This window comes from Mustela nivalis (assembly GCF_964662115.1).
Source record: "Mustela nivalis genome assembly, chromosome: 1".
NCBI lineage: Eukaryota > Metazoa > Chordata > Mammalia > Carnivora > Mustelidae > Mustela > Mustela nivalis.
The window spans coordinates 159,257,824-159,280,272 of NC_139020.1; the positions used below are offsets into that span (position 1 = coordinate 159,257,824).

At 41.3% G+C, this 22,449-nt stretch overlaps 1 long non-coding RNA gene across 1 annotated transcript in view; it reads right to left on the reverse strand.

Annotated features, from left to right (window-relative positions):
• Window positions 1–22,392, reverse strand: part of LOC309872657 — a 49,368-nt gene extending 26,976 nt beyond the window's left edge. The window contains exons 1-3 of the long non-coding RNA XR_014316039.1: window positions 22,270–22,392; window positions 17,654–17,762; window positions 43–129 (exon numbers count right to left, since the gene is read on the reverse strand). This is a non-coding gene — a long non-coding RNA (uncharacterized lncRNA). The remainder of the gene's footprint in view (window positions 1–42; window positions 130–17,653; window positions 17,763–22,269) is intronic.
• Window positions 22,393–22,449: the final 57 nt, after the last annotated feature.

The window sequence follows — 22,449 nt, forward strand, 5'->3', positions numbered from 1 at the left end:
CTCCAAGCAGAGCCTGGAGGTAGAAACGTAGGCTCTCCTTACCTTCATCACAGTTTGGATTCCAGTCAGGGGGTTCCTTTGGGCAGTAGTCTTCCATTCGCTGGGGATCACAGTCCCATGTTACTAGTTCTGGAAATTTTTACCCATTTTAGTTTAATATATTGTATACCTGTATTTTGTCCTGAAAGTCCTTTATATGAATCTCCTTGAAGATAACTTTTTTTTACAAGAGAATCAAGATTTTGTTCAAGATTTAAATTTTGGGGAGGGAGGAGTCAAGATGGCGGAGAAGTAGCAAGCTGAGACTGCTTCAGCTAGCCGGAGATTAGCTAGATAGCTTATCTAAAGATTGCAAACACCTGAAAATCCATCGGCAGATCGAAGAGAAGAACAGCAATTCTGGAAACAGAAAAACAACCACTTTCTGAAAGGTAGGACCGGCGGAGAAGTGAATCCAAAGCGACAAGAAGATAGACCCCGGGGGGAGGGGCCAGCTCCCGGCAAGCGGCGGAGCAACCGCGCAAAAAATCAGGACTTTTAAAAGTCTGTTCCGCTGAGGGACATCGCTCCAGAGGCTAAGCCGGGGCGAAGCCCACGCGGGGTCAGCGTGGCCTCAGGTCCCGCAGGGTCACAGAAGGATCGGGGGTGTCTGAGTGTTGCAGAGCTTGCGGGTATCGGAACGGGAAAGCCGGCTACAGAGACAGAGCCGACAGTAAGCTCACAGCTCGGTGTTACCTTGAACCGGTCGCAGGCTCGGTGAGCTCGGAGCGCGGCCGGAGGTCAGGCATACGGGAGTAACTGGGCGCTGTTCTCTGAGGGCGCACTGAGGAGTGGGGCCCTGGGCTCTCGGCTCCTCCGGGCGGGAGACCAGGAGGCCGCCATTTGTATTCCCGTCCTCCGGAACTCTACGGAAAGCGCTCAGGGAACAAAAGCTCCTGAAAGCAAACCTGAGCGAATTACTCACCCCAGCCCCGGGTAAGGGCGGTGTAATTCCGCCTGGGGCAAAGACACTTGAGAATCACTACAACAGGCCCCTCCCCCAGAAGATCAACAAGAAATCCAGCCGAGACCAAGTTCACCTACCAAGGAGTGCGGTTTCAATACCAAGGAGAACAGCAGAATTCCAGAGGAGGAGAAAGACAAGCACGGAACTCATGGCTTTTTTCCTGTGATTTTTTTTAGTCTTGCAGTTAATTTAATTTTTTCTTTTTCATTTTTTTTTTTTCTTCTCGCCTTCGGGTAAAATTTTTTTTTTTTAACTGTTACCTTTTTCTTTTTTAACGATTTTTTACTAGTTTATCTAATATATATATTTTTTCTTTTTTACATTTTTCTTAGGTGTTTTCTTTTTTTAAAAATTCTTTTCTTTTTTTTTTCTTTTCTTTTTTCTTTTTTTTTCTTTCTTCCTTTTTGAACCTCTTTTTATCCCCTTTCTCCCCACTCACGATTTAGAATCTCTTCTAATTTGGTTAAAGCATATTTTCCTGGGGTTGTTGCCACCCTTTTAGTATTTTACTTGCCCCTTCATTTACTCTTATCTGGACAAAATGACAAGACATAAAAATTCAACACAAAAAAAAGAACAAGAGGCAGTACCGAAGGCTAGGGACCTAATCAATACAGACATCGGTAATATGTCAGATCTAGAGTTCAGAATGACAATTCTCAAGGTTCTAGCCGGGCTCGAAAAAGGCATGGAAGATATTAGAGAAACCCTCTCCAGAAATATAAAAGCCCTTTCTGGAGAAATAAAAGAACTAAAATCTAACCAAGTTGAAATCAAAAAAGCTATTAATGAGGTGCAATCAAAAATGGAGGCTCTCACTGCTAGGATAAATGAGGCAGAAGAAAGAATTAGTGATATAGAAGACCAAATGACAGAGAATAAAGAAGCTGAGCAAAAGAGGGACAAACAGCTACTGGACCACGAGGGGAGAATTCGAGAGATAAGTGACACCATAAGACGAAACAACATTAGAATAATTGGGATTCCAGAAGAAGAAAGAGAGAGGGGACCAGAAGGTATACTGGAGAGAATTATGGGGGAGAATTTCCCCAATATGGCAAAGGGAACGAGCATCAAAATTCAGGAGGTTCAGAGAACGCCCCTCAAAATCAATAAGAATAGGCCCACACCCCGTCACCTAATAGTAAAATTTACAAGTCTCAGTGACAAAGAGAAAATCCTGAAAGCAGCCCGGGAAAAGAAGTCTTTAACATACAATGGTAAAAATATTAGATTGGCAGCTGACTTATCCACAGAGACCTGGCAGGCCAGAAAAAGCTGGCATGATATTTTCAGAGCACTAAATGAGAAAAACATGCAGCCAAGAATACTATATCCAGCTAGGCTATCATTGAAAATAGAAGGAGAGATTAAAAGCTTCCAGGACAAACAAAAACTGAAAGAATTTGCAAATACCAAACCAGCTCTACAGGAAATATTGAAAGGGGTCCTCTAAGCAAAGAGAGAGCCTACAAGTGTTTGATCAGAAAGGAACAGAGACAATATACAGTAACAGTCACCTTACAGGCAATACAATGGCACTAAATTCATATCTCTCAATAGTTACCCTGAATGTTAATGGGCTAAATGCCCCTGTAAAAAGACACAGGGTATCAGAATGGATAAAAAAACAAAACCCATCTATATGTTGCCTCCAAGAAACTCATTTTAAGCCCGAAGACACCTCCAGATTTAAAGTGAGGGGGTGGAAAAGAATTTACCATGCTAATGGACATCAGAAGAAAGCAGGAGTGGCAATCCTTATATCAGATCAATTAGATTTTAAGCCAAAGACTATAATAAGAGATGAGGAAGGACACTATATCATACTCAAAGGGTCTGTCCAACAAAAAGATTTAACAATTTTAAATATCTATGCCCCCAACGTGGGAGCAGCCAACTATATAAACCAATTAATAACAAAATCAAAGAAACACATCAACAATAATACAATAATAGTAGGGGACTTTAACACTCCCCTCACTGAAATGGACAGGTCATCCAAGCAAAAGATCAGCAAGGAAATAAAGGCCTTAAACGACACACTGGACCAGATGGACATCACAGATATATTCAGAATATTTCATCCCAAAGCAACAGAATACACATTCTTCTCTAGTGCACATGGAACATTCTCCAGAATAGAGCACATCCTCGGTCCTAAATCAGGACTCAACCGGTATCAAAAGATTGGGATCATTCCCTGCATATTTTCAGACCACAATACTCTAAAGCTAGAACTCAACCACAAAAGGAAGTTTGGAAAGAACCCAAATACATGGAGACTAAACAGTATCTTCTAAAGAATGAATGGGTCAACCGGGAAATTAAAGAAGAATTGAAAAAAATCATGGAAACAAATGATAATGAAAATACAACGGTTCAAAATCTGTGGGACACAACAAAGGCAGTCCTGAGAGGAAAATATATAGCGGTACAAGCCTTTCTCAAGAAACAAGAAAGGTCTCAGGTACACAACCTAACCCTACACCTAAAGGAGCTGGAGAAAGAACAAGAAAGAAACCCTAAGCCCAGCAGGAGAAGAGAAATCATAAAGATCAGAGCAGAAATCAATGAAATAGAAACCAAAAAAACAATAGAACAAATCAACGAAACTAGGAGCTGGTTCTTTGAAAGAATTAATAAAATTGATAAACCCCTGGCCCGACTTATCAAAAAGAAAAGAGAAAGGACCCAAATAAATAAAATCATGAATGAAAGAGGAGAGATCACAACTAACACCAAAGAAATACAAACTATTATAAGAACATACTATGAGCAACTCTACGGCAATAAATTTGACAATCTGGAAGAAATGGATGCATTCCTAGAAACATATAAACTACCACAACTGAACCAGGAAGAAATAGAAAGCCTGAACAGACCCATAACCAGTAAGGAGATTGAAACAGTCATTAAAAATCTCCAAACAAACAAAAGCCCAGGGCCAGACGGCTTCCCGGGGGAATTCTACCAAACATTTAAAGAAGAACTAATTCCTATTCTCCTGAAACTGTTCCAAAAAATAGAAATGGAAGGAAAACTTCCAAAATCATTTTATGAGGCCAGCATCACCTTGATCCCAAAACCAGACAAGGATCCCACCAAAAAAGAGAGCTATAGACCGATATCCTTGATGAACACAGATGCGAAAATACTCAACAAAATACTAGCCAATAGGATTCAACAGTACATTAAAAAGATTATTCACCACGACCAAGTGGGATTTATTCCAGGGCTGCAAGGTTGGTTCAACATCCGCAAATCAGTCAATGTGATACAACACATCAATAAAAGAAAGAACAAGAACCATATGATACTCTCCATAGATGCTGAAAAAGCATTTGACAAAGTACAGCATCCCTTCCTGATCAAAACTCTTCAAAGTGTAGGGATAGAGGGCACATACCTCAATATCATCAAAGCCATCTATGAAAAACCCACCGCAAATATCATTCTCAATGGAGAAAAACTGAAAGCTTTTCCGCTAAGGTCAGGAACACGGCAGGGATGTCCATTATCACCACTGCTATTCAACATAGTACTAGAGGTCCTAGCCTCAGCAATCAGACAACAAAAGGAAATTAAAGGCATCCAAATCGGCAAAGAAGAAGTCAAATTATCACTCTTCGCAGATGATATGATACTATATGTGGAAAACCCAAAAGACTCCACTCCAAAACTGCTAGAACTTATACAGGAATTCAGTAAAGTGTCAGGATATAAAATCAATGCACAGAAATCAGTTGCATTTCTCTACACCAACAGCAAGACAGAAGAAAGAGAAATTAAGGAGTCAATCCTATTTACAATTGCATCCAAAACCATAAGATACCTAGGAATAAACCTAACCAAAGAGACACAGAATCTATACTCAGAAAACTATAAAGTACTCATGAAAGAAATTGAGGAAGACACAAAGAAATGGAAAAATGTTCCATGCTCCTGGATTGGAAGAATAAATATTGTGAAAATGTCTATGCTACCTAAAGCAATCTACACATTTAATGCAATTCCTATCAAAGTACCATCCATCTTTTTCAAAGAAATGGAACAAATAATGCTAAAATTTATATGGAACCAGAAAAGACCTCGAATAGCCAAAGGGATATTGAAAAAGAAAGCCAACGTTGGTGGCATCACAATTCCGGACTTCAAGCTCTATTACAAAGCTGTCATCATCAAGACAGCATGGTACTGGCACAAAAACAGACACATAGATCAATGGAATAGAATAGAGAGCCCAGAAATAGACCCTCAACTCTATGGTCAACTAATCTTCGACAAAGCAGGAAAGAATGTCCAATGGAAAAAAGACAGCCTCTTCAATAAATGGTGCTGGGAAAATTGGACAGCCATATGCAGAAAAATGAAATTGGACCATTTCCTTACACCACACACAAAAATAGACTCAAAATGGATGAAGGACCTCAATGTGCGAAAGGAATCCATCAAAATCCTTGAGGAGAACACAGGCAGCAACCTCTTCGACCTCTGCCGCAGCAACATCTTCCTAGGAACAACGCAAAAGGCAAGGGAAGCAAGGGAAAAAATGAACTATTGGGATTTCATCAAGATCAAAAGCTTTTGCACAGCAAAGGAAACAGTTAACAAAATCAAAAGACAACTGACAGAATGGGAGAAGATATTTGCAAACGACATATCAGATAAAGGACTAGTGTCCAGAATCTATAAAGAACTTAGCAAACTCAACACCCAAAGAACAAATAATCCAATCAAGAAATGGGCAGAGGACATGAACAGACATTTCTGCAAAGAAGACATCCAGATGGCCAACAGACACATGAAAAAGTGCTCCATATCACTCGGCATCAGGGAAATACAAATCAAAACCACAATGAGATATCACCTCACACCAGTCAGAATGGCTAAAATCAACAAGTCAGGAAATGACAGATGCTGGCGAGGATGCGGAGAAAGGGAAACCCTCCTACACTGTTGGTGGGAATGCAAGCTGGTGCAGCCACTCTGGAAAACAGCATGGAGGTTCCTCAAAATGTTGAAAATAGAACTGCCCTATGACCCAGCAATTGCACTATTGGGTATTTACCCTAAAGATACAAATGTAGTGATCCAAAGGGGCACGTGCACCCGAATGTTTATAGCAGCAATGTCCACAATAGCCAAACTATGGAAAGAACCTAGATGTCCATCAACAGATGAATGGATCAAGAAGATGTGGTATATATACACAATGGAATACTATGCAGCCATCAAAAGAAATGAAATCTTGCCATTTGCGACAACATGGATGGAACTAGAGCATATCATGCTTAGCGAAATAAGTCAAGCAGAGAAAGACAACTATCATATGATCTCCCTGATATGAGGAAGTGGTGATGCAACATGGAGGCTTAAGTGGGTAGGAGAAGAATAAATGAAACAAGATGGGATTGGGAGGGAGACAAACCATAAGTGACTCTTAATCTCACAAAACAAACTGAGGGTTGCTGGGGGGAGGGGGTTTGGGAGAAGGGGGTGGGATTATGGACATTGGGGAGGGTATGTGCTTTGGTGAGTGCTGTGAAGTGTGTAAACCTGGTGATTCACAGACCTGTACCCCTGGGGATAGAAATATATGTTTATAAAAAATTAAAAATTAAAAATAATAATAATAATAATAAAATCTTAAAATAAAAAAAAAAGATTTAAATTTTGGGGAAGTTGTTAAAACCTTTTAAAACAAATGCCTAAATAGGATTATGGATGCTTAAGATCTGATAAAACAAAACATAGAAACTGGTTTCTCTGGGCAGGCAAAGAGAAAACCATTTACATTTTCTTCCTAACCAGATTAATTAATTCTAAGAAAACTTTTCCCTTTTAAACAGAGAGAAAACCAGCTTTATTATCTTTTTTTATTTCAATCTTAGTCCATCCTGTCCATACCTAAAATTTTTTTTCTGAAGATTTACCTTCACAAACCTTTTACAACTTTCTTTTGCGTTTAGGTTTTGTCCCAAGCCATTTCCTTTCAAACAACCATCTTATTTAGGACAAAGTTACCTTTTAACTTTAACAAAATGCATTTCCCTTCCTTATCTTTCTTACATATCTACTTTCCCACATACAGAGTTGTTTCCCTTATTTTGATCAGTCTTACAGTTAGCAGAATTTTGTACTCTTAGAAACACCTTAATCTCTAGTGAAGATTAAATATAAACCAATTGTGAACTGTTATAACAGAATTCTTTAGATGGCAAATTTATCAATCAGTTAAGTGCAAAACATGTTTACCAACAGATTTAAATATTCTTAGTTTTTTTGCAGTAAGAAGTCAAAAGTACAAACCTACATCAAGTACTCAATGTTTTAGCGTTTTATCCCATTTGGATAAGACCTAGATGTCCATAATTTAATTCCATTTGTTATCCAACCAGAACTTTAAACTTTCAGGTTATCAAAGACTTTGAAAGATATTTTAATAATTACCCATTAAAACTTTGAGACAGACAATTAGCCATCAGTTCAGTTATTTCTTAGCTAACAGATTTTAACAAATAACATGACCTTATTTGACCTTCAGTAAACTTTGAAGTTTCACATTTACTGCTATTAACTTTAAAAACATGTCTATCTTAATTAAACCAACAAACTTAACTTAGTTCAAATACTGATTTACGTTTCACCTGGGCCCACTCCAATTTTAATGTTTACCTGAGACACGGGTGGGAAGATCTGGAGTGGGGGGGTGTTAGGTCCAGGGGCTGCTTTTCTTGCTCCTTGACAGTGAAGAGGGAAGGAGCCATGGTGCAGGAAGCACTGAGGATGGTCTAGAGGCCAGTTATGCAGGCTGCACCCAAGTTGGTGCAGAAACAGAAGGGGGAGACAGAAGAACAAAGTGCCGCCGGAAGGCAGAGAAAGGGCTCCCAGCCTTAGAGGCCATCAGCCCCAACAGAGGAGTAGACACCATGCTTTCCTGCAAGCAAGGGGGGAGGGGCAAGGCAGTCCACATCAGGCCAGAGAAGACATGGCATTTCCCCGAAACAGAGTTTCAGCAGTTGCTTAGGAATATTCCTTAAAGTCTCTGCCTCAAGTTAGACTAACCACAGTTGGCTTCAGTTATAGCCATTAGCACAAGAAATGAGTAAGGGAGAAGCCCCACCTCTATTAGGAGGAACAGAGAGATAAAAGTCAGAGTCCCCTTACTCTCTGCTTGCCCCAGTCCTTCAAACACAACAAACAACATAACAGACAACAAAAAGACAAGAAAAGACAACCACAGACCCAGCGGCCACTGGGGATTTTCTTGGTCCCCTGCAAACACCAGCTGGTGGGGATTTTCTCAGTCCCCTGAGACCCATAGGGGTCTAGGGGGACCCGTACCCCCTGGCGATCTCCCAGTGGAGGGATGGGGCATCCCCACATCCACTCCAGCCCTGGGGAGCAATGCTGCATCCAGCTTCTCCCTGGTGGGCTATACCCTGTAGCTCTGCAACCAGACAGACAGACCAAATCTCACAGAATAAAATCTCGAGATCTTACCTCTGGAGGCTTTTCCCAGAAATTCTGATGCTGACTTAGGGCTCATCATTTGATCCCAGATGAGCCCCCAAATGTTGGGGTCCATTATCAAAGGAACAAGACTGAGACAAAGTGAAAGTTATGCAAAGCTTTATTCTATGCCAAGCATTAGAAGTCAGACTGGCCGGGCAGGGGAATGAGACTGAGACAAAGTGAAAGTTATGCCAAGTTTTATTCTATGCCAAGCATTAGAAGTCAGACTGACCAGCCAGGACTGCCTCCAAAGAGAGCAACAACCCCTGGGTCTTACAGGCTAGTTTTATAGGGCACTACTGCAGACCTCTATGTATGTGGTTTTGGCTGATTGGATGTTTCCACCTGTTTGGCCTTGTTTTAGGTGTGTGTTTTAGTAACGGTTACCTGGAACCAATATCAGTAACTGCTGAGGCATTTATTAGACAACAAAATGGCTACCTGGGAAACATGGAGTCACTAGGGCTAAGCTGGCCTAGGAAGGCCCTAGGGGTTAAACAGGTTTTAACATGGAATCAGCTCCAACAACTGTGTTTATTTTACTCCATAATTTCTGTTTTTGCGATTTCCAGCTCCTTATTGATATTTTCTATGTGGAGAGATAGTGTTCTCCTAGTTTCTTTTTAATTTTTTAGACATGTTCTAACTCTGTTCATGTGGAAAAGAGCTGATTTAAGGTCATGGAAGTCCAACATCTAGATTTCCCCTGGAACAGCTTCTATGGATTGCCTTTGTTTACTGTGTATGGACTGTATTTTCTCTTTCTCTCTCTTTCTTTTCTTTTCTTTCTTTTTTCTTTCTCTTTCTCTCTTTCTTTCCTTTCTTTTCTCCTTCCTTACTTCCTTTTTATCTTCCTTCTTCTTGCATATTTTCAAGTCTTTGTTGAAAATTGGATATTTTATTTTTTCATCTTTTTTTAAATTTTTTATTTATTTATTTGACAAAGAGCAAGAGGGAGAGAGCACAAGCCTGGGCAGAAGCAGAGGAAGAGGGAGAGGGAAAAGCAGACTCCCTGCTGAGCAGCGAGCCAGACATGGGTATTGATTCCAGGACCCCAAGATCATGACCTAAGCCAAAGGCAGATGCTTAACCAACTGAGCCACCCAGGTGCCCCGAAAGTGGTATATTTTAAACAATATAATGGGACAACCCTGGAGGCAGATTTTGTCCCTCTCTAGTGCTTATATTTATTGATGTTATTGTTTGTTTAGTGGTTTATATGAACTAATTCTGTCTTCTTTGCTGTGGTGTGACCACTGAAGTCTGCTGAGTTATCTGAGTCGTCAGCCCTGTGGTTAGCTTAGTGGTCAGTGGTCGGTGTCAGTGGATTAGACAGAGATTTTCTTAAGCACATATTCTCTCGATCTACACAGAGGGGTTCTCTGCATGGGCAAATCTTCAACATTCAGCTGGTCAGCAGACAACTCCACCTGACCTTCCATTTCCTGCTGGGGTAGATACTCAAGGTCAGCCAGATGTTAGAGTTTAGGGCCCTTCATGTCTTTGCTGAGCACGTGAACAGCCATAATCATGGGAATGCTCAACCCATGCATGTGGCCTTCTAGATTTGCAGGAATATTTCAGAGCTTTTCAAAGCTGCTGTGGAGGACCATTCCCCAGTTCTGCCCTTTAAGCTTTTCAGCTAACCTATTACTTGTCTCAAGCATTATTTGCTACTTCAGGCAGTTGTGAAGCTGAACACTTGCCTGTACATGTTAATGGCGAATGTCCTTGGGGAATAGGTTTTTGGCACTGGGAGTTTCTGAGCTCCAAATCAAGTCAAATAAAATGGATCTTTCAAGCGGGGACTTCTGGAGACCCTCCAAACAAGTTAAATATTGGTAATTCTCTTGAAATGGGGCTTCCAAGGAGTTCCACCCCATACTTTACCCTCCAGTGACTGCCAGGCTATTGGTTTTCATCATGACTGCACCTCCTGATCTCCCCGGAGGAAGAGAAGAGCTGGAGAGCTGGAGAGCTGGAGGCAGCAGGGAGACGAGGACAGGCACATGAAAACACCACAAAGCTCACTACTTTTATCATGATTCAGCTGTTTTTCTTGAATAAATGCTCACCCAGATTGTTGCAAGCCATTGGCTACTTTTCAGAGCTCCAAATAAGTTGATTTTTTTTTTTTTACCATTTTTGGCAGTTTTCTTGTTTTCATGAAGGAGAAAATTGGGAGAGGTCTTTACCAATTGCACTGACATCGGTAGAAGTACAGGTTTAACTACCATGGATATTGTTTTTTCAGGCGATGTCAAGGTAGTAAAGGGGACAGGAAATTACCAGAGAAAGACACTGACAGCAACAGGAAATGAGAGCTGCCACAGGAAGAAAATGCAGACATATCACTCTGAGCCAGCAGTGTGGGGAACAGGACTCCCATCTATCAATTGCTCTTAAGTCTATTGTTATTTCATCCCAGGTGTATTGGTTTGTTAAGGCTGCCATAACAAAATATGGTAGACTGTGTACCTTAAGCAAGAGACATTTACTTCTCATGGTTCTTGGGGGAGGAAGTCGATGATCAAGATGTCGACAGAGTTGGTTTCTTCTGAGTCCTCTCTCCTTGGCTTGTAGATGGCTGTCCTCCTGCTGCCTCCTCACATGACCATCCCTCTATGCGGGTGCTTACCCAGGGTCTCTCCGTGTATCCACACTTTCTCCTCTTACACAGACACCAGTCAGATGATGGGTGAGGGCCCACCCTAATGCCTCCATTTTAACTCAACACTTTCAAGGTCTTACCTCCAAATACAGTCACATACTGAGGTACTGAGGGCTGGTCAGGGCTTCTGCATAAGAATTTGGAGGGGGGGCGCCTGGGTAGCTCCATCAGTTAAAGCATCTGCCTTCGGCTCTGGTCATGATCCCAGGGTCCTGGGATTGAGCCCCATGTCGGGCTTCCTGCTTGGTGGGGAGCCTGCTTCCCCCTCTCTCTCTCTGCCTGCTTCTCTGCCTGCTTGTGATCTCTATCTGTCGAATGAATAAATGAAATCTTTTAAAAAAAAAAAAAAGAATTTGGAGGGAACGAATAGTCTTGTCAACAAATGGTGCAGGGACAATTGGATATGCACATGCAAAGCAGTAAAGATGGACCCGTACCTCACACCACATACAGAAATTAACTCAAATGGATCTGAGAACCCTTAGAACCCTATAAAACCCTTAGAAAAAAATGGGTGTTAATCTTCTTTGCCTTAGATTAGGAAAAAATTTCTTATGGTATCCAAAGCACAAGCAAAAAAAGAAAAATAGGTGAATTAGATTTCCTCAAAAGTAAAAACTTTTGTGCTTCAAAGGTTACTGTTAAGAAAGTGAAAGGACAATTCTCAGAAGGGGAGAAAATATTTACAGGTCATATATTTGTTAAGGGACTTGTATCCAAAATGTATTTTAAAACTTTTGTAACTCAAGAGTAGTAAGGCAACTCAATTTAAAAGTGGGCAAAGAATTCGAACAGATGTCCTCCAAATAAAATATATGAGTAGCCAAAAAGTGTTAAAAAAGAAAATTCTCAGGATCATTAAAGACATTCACATCACTAGCTGTCAAAAATGGAAATCAAAACCTCAACCAGACACCACTTTACACCCACAAAGACGGTAATTTAAAAAAACAACAGACAATACTAACTATTAGGAATGATGTGGAGAAGTTGGACCCTTGTACATAGCCAGCAGGAATGTAAAATGGTGCAGCTGCTTTGGAACATAGTTTGACAATTCCCCAAAGAGTTCAACATGATGATACCGTATGACTTAGCAAGGCCACACCATGTATACATAACTGAGAGAACTGAAAACAAATAGCAACACAAAAACCCATACAGTGACAGCTAATGAGTATGGGGTTTCTTTTGGGGGCAATGAGAATGTTCTGAAGTCAGGTAATGGTAACGTTTGTATGAACATGAGAATACACTAAAATCCACCTTCAATGGGTGGACTTTATGGTTTTTGAATTTTATCTCACTGTACCTCTAGAAGAGCAAATAGATTCTGTCATGTTTCTTTTAAGGTAAGGTGGACACTAGGATCCCTCTCATGGGGGTCCTCCTCTGACTTACTCCCCAGCTGCACTCTTTAGAGCAGAGATTGCTATTAAGTTAGCTGGACAAGTGAGGAGGCATGCTGAGCATTTTATAAGTGTCATATCGAGTACCACGCCAGTGCTGGCTCGGATCTGACATCGGGACAGGGGATGTTTCCCCAAATCTAAGTGTTGAAGGCCAGAGATAACCACTGCAAATGGGTTTATTTGTGATAGATAAACTGTTTTCTTAAAAAGTATCTGGAATTCATTTGCTTTGAAACAAATGACTTTGTGAGGGCTCTTGGCCCTCAAAGAGGTGTTGATCAAGACATCCTGGGGGTGCCTGGGTGACTCAGTGGGTTAAGCCTCTGCCTTCGGCCCAGGTCATGATCTCAGGGTCCTGGGATCAAGCCCCGCATCAGGCTCTCTTCTCAGCAGAGAGCCTGCTTCCTCCTCTCTCTGCTTGCCTCTCTGCCTACTTGTGATCTCTCTCTCTCTGTCAATAAATAAAATATTTAAAAAAAAAAAAAAAAAGACATCCTGTAGCGCACCAGAGTGGCTCAGTCAGTTAAGTGTCTGCCTTCCACTCAGGTCCTGATCTTAGGGTCCTGGGATCAAGTTCCACATCAGGCTCTCTTCTCAGCAGGGACTCTGCTTCTCCCTCTCTCTTTCAAATAAACCAATAAAATCTTTTAAAAATCCTGCAAATAAGAGACAGCAGACAACTAACTCTTTTTGAAGCCAACATGGATGGAACAAAAGTGCTTGAGGTCCTTTCCAAAATTATGAGCATTTATTTTCACAGGAAAAATCCAAGAAGCAGCACCATCTGACCCTGACGGGACCCTGGAAGATGTCTGTGCTACCACACTCAGATTGTGTCTACTGAGTAAATAAATAAACCATATCCTTCCAAAGCTTGTCAATATGACACATTTCACAATTGTTATATTTGCTTCAAATTATTTGGAAGAGGTAGAAGATGCTCCAGACTGTTTATGTTTCTGTCCCTTTCCTAGAGGCTAAGAATAGTAAATGAGACAGTTGGCAATAGTCTCAGCTCCCGGGTTCTGGTAGGCAGTTTTTATTTGGGGGGTTTGGAGATGGTTTTTAAAACTGAAATGGTCTGTCCTCTCCCTCTGCCTCCCCTTCCCTCACTGGAAGACTGTAGTAACTGTGGATCCTGAGATTATTTTTACAGTGCCGCAGCAAGTATCTCCAAAGGATATGGTTTCCATAGGTTTGGGTCCCTGAGTCATTCAGTAACACTGGGCAAGTTCCTTAACCTAAGTCACAAAGTTCTTTGCAAAATAGGTTAATAATACCTGCTTCACAGTATCAGTGAGGACTGATCAGTGCACATGAAACAGGACTGCTGCACCGCCAGCCCCAGGTGACGTCATCCTCATTGGAGTCTGTGACTGGCCTGATGGGGGAGCCCAGTGGCCCAGACTGTGTGGCCCTAGGAGGCATTCCTACCTAACAGTGCACACGGAGCACAGCAAAAAGTAAGTGGTAGCAAGTGCAGTAATGATTATTATAGTCACTTTTTCTTGCAAGAAAGAGGAATTTGCCTCTGGATGCTTCAGAGAGGCTTGGATTAATAGCAAAAAGGAAATTAGCAAGCGTTAGGCTGTCTAGACTTGTTATTTTGTTAGGTGTTCTCATGTGTGTTATTCTACTTAACCTTCACAACCACTCCACAAGGATATTATCACCTCTCTTTGACTAATTAAAATCTGAACTCAGGGGTGCCTGGGTGGCTCAGTCAGTTAAGCATCTGCCTTTGATTCAGGTCATGATCTCGAGGTCCTGGGATCAAGCCCCACGTTGCAGGGGGGAGGTTGTCTCTGCTCAGGGGTATGTCTGTTTCTCCCTATCCTTCTGCCCTTCTCCCCTCTCCTGCTCTCTCTTGTTCACGCTCTCCCTCAAATAAATAAATAATCTTAACAAAATTTTTAAACAAAATAAAAATAGAAAAGAACAATTTCCTCCACAGAAAAGAGAAAACGAACACATTCAATTTGGCAAATCTCCAATCCAAAACTCAATCTCTAGACTTGTATCTAGGGTAATTCCTATGTTAACATCCTACACCACGGTTGTCTCCCAATATCCATTCTCCCCTCCTTCTGAGGTAATTCTGATTTGTAGCCAGTACTTAACTTTCTAGGAAATGACTACATTTCCCAGCCTCCTTTTAAGTGTGGTCACATGACCAGGTGATAGGTAATGGGTTGTGAGCCAAAGTTATGTGCTTGACTTCCAGGTTGTGTGTTAAAAGGGAAGGCATGCCAAATGTAGACACAGTGATATGCCATGATGGATTTTGTGTACAAGGACGCCACTCTAATGTGGGGGGAGTGGTAAGACAGGCAGAGCTTAGCTCTACTGCTACCCAGGCTTCCTTTGGTTTATTGTACTGTCTTTTGGAATCTCTGCAGCGACAGCCAAATTTACATCCTAAGTAGTACAGTCACAATCTTGCCAAAAGAACAACAAGCCCCCTCCATTCAACCTTTCTACTTCTTGAACCACCACTCCTCCTTCTCCTCACCCTTAGATATGGGTGATGCTCTCACTCAAGGTCTTTCCTTATATCTGGTTTCTCTCTGTAATTTGTTCTTTGGAAATCTCATCTACCCTCATAGAAGAGGACTTCAAACCCTTCTAACCCTAACCCATCTCTCAGCACCAGCTCTGCTTACCGACCTCTCCTCCCTGATAGGTACCACCAGCATATCAAACTGTATGTTTAAAATCAAGCCGTGGTTCTCCCTCTCTTTCTCACACACACTCATACACTTGCCCACCCACCATGGAGGTGAGGGTAGACAATCTGTTCTTTTCCTGATTCCTCTGATTTAGTAAGTGGAGCAAATGACACCATCATCCTGCCAGAATCCAGGCTTAAAACTCGAAAGCAAGGGGACGCCTGGGTGGCTCAGTTGGTTAAGCAGCTGCCTTCGGCTCAGGTCATGATCCCAGCATCCTGGGATCGAGTCCCGCATCGGGCTCCTTGCTCCGCAGGGAGCCTGCTTCTCCCTCTGACTCTGCCTTCCACTCTGTCTGCCTGTGCTCGCTCTCACTCTCTCTCTCTCACAAATAAATAAATAAAATCTTAAAAAAAAAAAAAACTCTAAAGCAGGGGCCACAATTTCAAAAATTCATAGAGAGCAGGCAAGTAACAGGCAAAGGTAGAGATGATGGAGAGCTGAAAAGCTCAGGACTGATCAAAAGGGAGCAAACGCAATGTGGCTGAATTCTTACATGTAGGAATGTAGGTGCAATGCTGCAAGGTCTTCTGATTTTTCAAAAGAAGTACAAAATTTAGATTTTATGCTGTATGCAATCTCTCTTGATTTGTAAAAAGACAACAAAAACTATCTCCCGCGGAGATAGGCAAAATCAATATGTGAATCAAAATTTCAAAACATGTCATGCTATTTTCTAAATAAACTATATTATAAAATGATGTTAAAATATAGTTTGTGGCTTTGGAGAACAGTGTGGAGATTCATTAAGAAATTAAAAATAGAGCTTCCCTATGACTCTGCAATTGCCTTACTGGGTATTTATACCAAAGATCCAGATGTAGTGAAAAGAAGGGCCATCTGTACCCCAATGTTTATAGTAGCAATGGCCACAGTCGCCAAACTGTGGAAAGAACCAAGATGCCCTTCAACGGACGAATGGATAAGGAAGATGTGGTCCATATACACTATGGAGTATTATGCCTCCATCAGAAAGGATGAATCCCCAACTTTTGTATCAACATGGATGGGACTGGAAGAGATTATGCTGAGTGAAGTAAGTCAAGCAGAGAGAGTCAATTATCATCTGGTTTCACTTATTTGTGGAGCATAACAAATAACAGGACATGGGGAGATGGAGAGGAGAAGGGAGTTGAGGGAGACTGGAAGGGGAGATGAACCATGAGAGACTATGGACTCTGAGAAACAATCTGAGGGTTATGAAGGGACGAGGGATGGGAGGTGGGGGGAGCCAGGTGGTGGGTGTTATGGAGGGCACGTATTGCATGGAGCACTGGGTGTGGTGCATAAACAATGAATTCTGTTATGCTGAAAAGAAATTTAAAAATATATATAGTTTGTGGCAAAAATATAATTTATCAGATCATTCCAGTAAGGGTAAATCATTTGTTTATATTCAGAAATTATTCGCCTTTTGGTGCAGCTGTCACTAAATTTTGTCCTGTAGAAGTCATGATTTGACATAAGGAGCAAAATCAAATTCTTCCAGCAACCTCTACATTAAATTGATAATCACTAGATAGTTAAATAGACAGTTTTTCTGAACATCAGTGATAGTTCAGTGTTGAATCCGCAGCTTCTGATGAATAGCAGTTACATTTAAACATTTTCCAGACTTCATCTGAGGCTCTTGTATAGTCAGTAGTTATGTTAGTGACTAAATCACAAAAGTCATTTGTTGAAATACCTTTTAGTGAGTTGGCTTAATTGTTCACCCTCAAACTTCAGAACTGCACAAACCAGCTGGCCAGATTTCAGTTGAAAGAATTGAAAAGTTCATTACATTTTTCACGTTTGTCCTCAAATACCTTTTCATCTTAACAGTTTTTCAATTGAAATTGGTACTTTGCTTAGTTTCAAACAGTATACCTATCTTTTTTTTTTTTAATATCTCTACCTTCCACTTCTGTTTCAAAGTTTCCTTTATCTGTTTATGGTATGGACAGAATGTCTCCCCAAAATTCATATTGAAGTCCTACCCGTCTCTTTAATGTCTCTTTAATATCTAACGAATTAGATAAGGACACAACATGGAGGTCATAAGGATTAATGTTCTAATAAGAGTCACTGGAGAGGGGTGCCTGGGTGGCTCAGTTGGTTAAGTATCCATCTGACTCCTGATTTCGGCTTAGGTCATGATCTCAGCATCGTTGACATCTCTGGTTTGTGATACTGAACACCACATTGGGCTCCGCGCTGTGCGTGAGGCCTGCCTGGGATTCTCTCTCTCTCCCTCTACCCAACTCATTCTCTCTCTCTCTCTCTCTCTCTCTCTCTCTCAAACAAACAAAAAAACAGTCACTAGAGACCTTGTTACCTCTGCTCTCCACCATGCGAGGATGCAAAAAGTCTGCTGTCTGCAATCCTGGAAGAGGGCTCTCACCGGAACCTGCCCCATGCTGGCACCTTTATCTGACTTCTAGCCTCTGAAATTGTGAGAAATACATTTCTGTTGTTTATAAGTCACTCAGTCTGTGGCATTCGGTTATAGCAACCCTAACAGACTATGACAGTTTACATACATCCTCCTGTTTCATCTATAGTTCATTAAATTATCAGCCACAATAATTAAAAGCATTTTTCTCATTAAACTGAAACATATTTTGACATTTCCGTGAAAATATCATTAAGGCCAAAACACTTCAAACATGTTTTTGAAATCACTAACCATTCTGTTTTCTCTGACAATATACAGAATTTACTGATTTCCAAACTGCTTTTGAAGCTCTAGCACGTCAAGCTGTCCATCAAGGTTTGATTTTCTTTATGTAATTTGCAGTTCTTTCTGATCTTTATTTGATGTGATAGTAAATACAGCATATTGAGGAAAATACGAGAATTACTTGACTTATATCTTGTATTGCTTTACCCAAAATTAGTTAAATTTGATAACTTAGTGCCAAGTTAATACATCCAAATTTTTTCTAAACTTTTGGCTAGAACCCCAGACTCCAATATTTCACTGGTACTTTTTGTACAAAATCCAATGACTTTTTTTTTTTAGTTGCTGTACAATACTCCAATGACATTTTTATGGAAATATTTTTCAATTAAATATAATTTTTCTTGCCCAATACAAGTTTCTTGTATTGAACTTGTTAAAAAACTTCAATACACTGGGGGCGCCTGGGTGGCTCAGTGGGTTAAGCCTCTGCCTTCGGCTCAGGTCATGATCTCAGGTCCTGGGATCGAGCCCCGCATCGGGCTCTCTGCTCAGTGGGGAGCCTGCTTCCTCCTCTCTCTCTGCCTGCCTCTCTGCCTACCTGTGATCTCTGTCTGTCAAATAAATAAAATCTTTTAAAAAATTTAAAAAAAAAAAAAACTTCAATACACTGTATTAAATGTGGTTCTCAATACCATCAGATCAAGAAAAACCCTTATCTTCAAAACCACAAAATTGGTATTATAAGCAAACTATCCAAACACCTTTAAGCAAAACAAAAGAAGTTTCTTTGGTGGTGATTTAAAATGATCTGCCTGGGTAGAAGGGCTAGAGGTTCAATCAACTGCCAATGGCCAATCATTTAATCAGTTATGCCTATGGTAATGAAGTCTCCATAAAAACCCAAGAGAACAGGGTTTGGAGAGCCTCCCTGTTGGTGAAACATGCAGAGTCAGGGACACTGGCCCACCTGGAGAGGGCAGAGAAGCTGGGTGCCCTTTTCCACATATCTTGCCCTATGCATGTCTCCCATCTGGCTGTTCCAAGTACTCCTTTTTATAATAAACTGGTTATCTAGTAAGTAAAAAAATTAAATGAACTGCCTTGATTTGTTTTCCAAAAAGTTTTCTCATCTATGTTTTGCAACAAGTGGGTCCATAGTACCCAAATCCATATCAATAGCATTCCTTTAGAAATTCTATTAAAGGGGCAACTGGGTGGCTCAGTGGGTTAAGCCTCTGCCTTCCGCACAGGTCATGATCTCAGGGTCCTGAGATCGAGCCCCGCATTGGGCTCTCTGTTCGGCAGGGAGCCTGCTTCCCCCTCTCTCTGCCTGCTTCTCTACCTACTTGTGATTTCTCTCTCTGTCAAATAAACAAATAAAATCTTAAAAAAAAAAAAAAAAAAAGAAATTCAGGGACGCCTGGGTGGCTCAGTTGGTTGAGCAGCTGCCTTCGGCTCAGGTCATGATCCCAGCGTCCTGGGATCGAGTCCCACGTCGGGCTCCTTGCTCAGCAGGGAGCCTGCTTCTCCCTCTGCCTCTGCCTGCCATTCTGTCTGCCTGTGCTCGCTCTCTCCCCCACCTCTCTCTGACAAATAAATAAAATCTTTAAAAAAAAAAAAAAAAGAAAGAAATTCAATTAAATACTTTCATAAAAATGCCCAGTTATATAGTGTCAAAGATTTCACTTGAACAAGTTTTAACAGCATCCTGATGAATTAAACATTTAGAACTTTAATCTTTAAATACAAAACTTTTTTTTTTTTTTTTTTTTTTTTTTTTTTTACAAATTCTAAAGAGGAATTTTAATAATTGTGGACTACTTTGCCTTTTGTCAATCTGTCCCAAACATTCTTTTCAGGTTACTAAAAAATTAACTTTTTAAAAAATTAACATATAATGTATTATTTGTTTCTGGGGTACAGGTCTGTTAATCATCAGTCTTACACAATTCACAGCACTCACCATAGCATATACCCTCCTCCCAATGTCCACAAACCAGCCAACCCCTTCCTCCCACCCCATCCCCCAGCAACCCTGTTTGTTTCCTGAGATTAAGAGTCTCTCATGGTTTGTGGTACCATCTCATTTCATTTTCTCCCTCCCTAAACCCCACAACCCCCCGCCCAATCTCTCAAATTCTTCATATCAGAGATATCATATGATAGTTGTCTTTCTCCAATTACTTATTTCGCTAAGCATGATACCCTCTAGTTCCATCCATGTCATTGCAAATGGCAAGATTTCATTTCTTTTGATGGCTGCAATATATATATATATATAAAGAGATGTGGTATATGCCACATCTCGTTATCCATTCATCTGTTGATGAACATCTAGATTCTTTCCATAGTTTGGCTATTGTGGACATTGCTGCTATAAACATTCAGGTGTACCTTCCCCTTCAGATCACTACATTTTTATCTTTAGTGTAAATACTCAGTAGTAAATACAAAACTTTTGAGCACTATTTGCACCCAACTTTTCTGTCACTACCAAGTGACAGAAGTCAAATTCTTGGTTGGAAAAAAAATCAAGTTATTTTTCATTCCAGACTGCAAATTTTATATAACAAGGTTTATTTATTATGAGTTTCATTTTGTGCAGATTCTTGCACCACACCAAAACAGACAACAGGTGTCAGGCCGGGATTCACTACTATTATAGTTCCTTCCTTGTCCTGTGAATTAACAAGATTCGTGTTTATTATATTTAGAAGTCTTTAAAATTTTATCCAGATTTTCTCTCTTCATTCTAGGTATTGGGTTTTAATATTTTATAATAACACCTTAAGTGTATAAAACACTGCACAACTACTTTCAAAAGAATTACAAAGGGCCAAGAATAAAATTATTTTAAGCCAGTGATTCTCCTGAAGCAATCAATATTTTGTTTCCATGAGCAACTTAGCCAGTCCCTTCAGTGACACATATTAAACTATATCATGAATATTTCTTGGATGTCGCTGTATCATTAATACCATTTCCAATGGTACTAAGATCTTAAAACTATCACCAGTGAGTTTATATTAAAATTTATATTAACTAATTGTAACACTTACCACAATTACTATAATACCCTTTAGTATTAGGTACTTCAATATTTTAACCATCAGTATGGTTCAGGATGCATACTGACTAAATCAGCTCTGGTCTGTCTGCTGGATTTATTTAGTCCAGGGGCTACAAGTTTAGCCTCTGATCAAAACGCCAGAAGAGATTAACAGTGGGTCCTCCATTTCAGAAGCAGCTCCACAAGCAGACTCCGTGGTCACTTTTTTTGTGCTGTGGAGGAGTATCACATGATGTCACACCTGCACCATTTCACTAATTAAAGCTACCTGCCTGCCTCCCGTAGTCATTGTTAACTTCCCACCTCTGGGTTTGGGTCTCAGAAAAAGGCTCTCTGTCCTACCAAAATTTCTGAGGTAAAGATTTGCAAATCCTGGCTACACCCTAGAAATGAGAGGGAGGGGGCAAATAGAAATAGCAATCCCCAAATTAATATTACCCGAGAAGTATCTTGCCACAACTGCACCTCCAACTTAGATCAGTCCAGGTCATGCTTTAGTTCCCTGAAACCTTCCCTAATCCCCAGCCAGCATCACCCACCTCCTCTCCCTCTAAATGATCAACATGAAGTCTCTCTCATCTGTTTTAGAGCACTCACCACATGCTACCTTGTAATTACACATGGCTCGAAAATAAATTCAATTCTCCGTCTAGCATCCCCACCCATTGTCCCCCACGAACGTTAAATCATTGTTTCCCTTCACATAGCCTTTGCTGCAGCCAAACAGGGCATTTTCCCCCCATAGATCTCAGGCGGTCATACCGCCATGCCTTGCTCAAAAGGTTTCCTCAACCTGGTGCACCTTCGTCCCTCATTTCTCGTCGCCGGAATCTGTCAAGGTTGAGCACAAAATCAGCTCTCCTGGGAGGCCTTCCTGGATTCCCCAGCCTATTTCCTGAGCTGTCCCAGTTCTCTGATCCTATCTTCCAGGAATTCATCCCATTCGTCCTCAGATGGCAGGGACTCGGCAGGAGTCATTGCCGAAACCCCGTGTCCAGGGCAAGCCTCCGGATTTGCTGAATGACTCAATAAACCAGGGTGTTCCGTCGGCCTCACCAACCAGGCAACTACTAGGAGCCGGGCATTTCCGTCTGCGCTGGGACACTGGCTCCAGATCAAAGGAGCTTACGCTCTATTCACTAATTCAGAGTTATAAGTACTATGAAGGGCATAGAGGTGACCTGGGACACCGCCTTACTAGCAGGGCTTTGGGCGCAGCTGCCCGAAACAGCGGCCTCAGTTTCTCCACCAGACCGCAACGCCCGGCCTCCGGAGCCACGACACACCCTCCACCCGCGCGTTCCCGCTTGGCCAGGACTGCGCAGCCGCACACTCCCAATCCCGGCGTGCCCCGCGCCCCGCCCCGCCCCGCCCCGGA